General features: G+C 34.8%; 1 protein-coding gene and 1 long non-coding RNA gene across 2 annotated transcripts in view; both read left to right on the top strand.

Moving 5' to 3' along the window:
• LOC111671333 (alpha-2-macroglobulin-like) overlaps window positions 1–1,738 on the top strand; it is a 33,063-nt gene that overhangs the window by 14,324 nt on the left and 17,001 nt on the right. The window lies entirely within an intron of this gene.
• Window positions 48–1,737, top strand: LOC147817850 (uncharacterized). The gene is made up of 3 exons (XR_015438604.1): window positions 48–230; window positions 1,391–1,508; window positions 1,641–1,737. It is a non-coding gene; the product is annotated as an uncharacterized LOC147817850 (long non-coding RNA).

The following is a 1,738-nucleotide window of genomic DNA, read 5'->3' as shown; positions in this document are numbered from 1 at the left end:
GCACTCTGAAACAGATGCAGTGTGGCGAGTTCCTCCTTTTGAACAACACACGTGTGTTTATTTATTTTCATCTAATCAGGTATACATATGGACAGCCTGTGCCAGGCAGTGTTGAAGTTGAGGTGTGCCGACCTCTTCAACGCTATACTATGTCTTTATCTGTTATCACCCCTGACCATCCAGAGGGAATCCCTTTGGTGGAGGTCCCATGCTTCAAGGAGACAAAGCAGGTACAGTCGCTGTATTGACTCATATGGAGTTAGACCGTCTGCCCACACAGACCGTGTGTATCCTGTACATATCACACACTGTGCACATTTAACACCACATTAGAAAAGATACTGAATGTTCTCATATCTTGTCATCACAGTCTACAAATTGAGGAGCATAAAACCATGATAGTAATTAAACTCAAGCTTACTGGCTTTTTTTTTTTTCCCCAAGCTTTCAACCATATCTCACAGTCTTCACCAGCAGAGGGAGTTTGTTCAGTTAAAGCAGGAAATTTTATACTATAATAATGACTATTATGTAATATAATGATATATTTTTAATTATTATATTATGTAAAATATCACTGCACTAATTTCATATTATTTGACACTATTTCATATAATTATCATATTTTTTGTTGTAAGATATATCACTATTACACTGACAGGATATCATATAAAAGATTATTATATATTTTCATTATTATTCTTATTACATCCTTTATTATATTCAGTTTACATCATTATGTTCCACTATACTGTATACTTTACTATACAGATACATATGATTACCTCTCATATCAACATTGAAGCAAGCACACACACATTACATTCATACCATACAGATCATATTCTTATCATTCTTACATCTATATAACATTAGTTATTTGACAGCATAGTCACACATTATCGTAATCAGAGACAAAATATCCTAATATCTGTTCAAAGATGGTCTTTGATGTAAGCGCTTGGCTACAGAAGTTGTCCTAATTATTTCTGAATACCAAATTAATAATAACTTTGTTTATATAGCACATAGAAAGCAGGACAGAAATAAGGTAGAGTTACAGAGGGAGGACAAACAATACGCTTCAATATAAATAAGGACAATTAGAGGGAGCAGATGCCGTGTAGAAACACAAACGCATGCAAAAACACAGTAAAAGCAAAATGAAACCAGGGTGTTCAACTTGATTGCTATGGCGTAACTAAATAGTTGCTAGTGCACAGTGCTTGACAGTTTGAACTGCAAATACTGAGAAAGTAACTAACTGAAAAATGTGACTGAATGTAAGAAAGTGTCGTAACCAGTTTAAAGTTTGAATTACATCACTAACTTAATCTGTTATGTGTATTTTTTGTGTTTTTATTTAATCTTATTTTATTGTACCTTTTAGACGGACAAGACAGGCTGTGCTGCTTTTACCATCCCGATGTCGACCTTCACAAAGATGGACAAGAAAGCGGTGCAAGATCACCTGCGGTTCAGAGTCAAAATGGAAGAGGAAGGAACAGGCAAGTCTTATTGTGTTTTATTTATCATTTTTTTTTAAAAAGAAGAAGTTTTTGTGTTGGAAAAACACAGTGCATCATGTATCTAAACAATATGGCGCACACATTGTTGTAACATGGAGACTTCTTGTGTAGGTATTTCACGCCCACAAGAGACGAGGATACAGATTTCTCATGTTATTGGGAAGCTGTCCTTTATTCACACACCCAAGATTTATAACAAAGGAGAAAAT

The sequence above is a fragment of the Seriola lalandi genome, unplaced genomic scaffold, assembly GCF_002814215.2.
Source record: "Seriola lalandi dorsalis isolate HSWRI2012SDOR001 ecotype SW California unplaced genomic scaffold, Sedor1 jcf7180002054875, whole genome shotgun sequence".
Classification (NCBI taxonomy): Eukaryota; Metazoa; Chordata; class Actinopteri; order Carangiformes; family Carangidae; genus Seriola; species Seriola lalandi.
The sequence above is the reverse complement of the archived record's forward strand: the minus strand, read 5'-3'. Positions and strand labels throughout refer to the sequence as shown.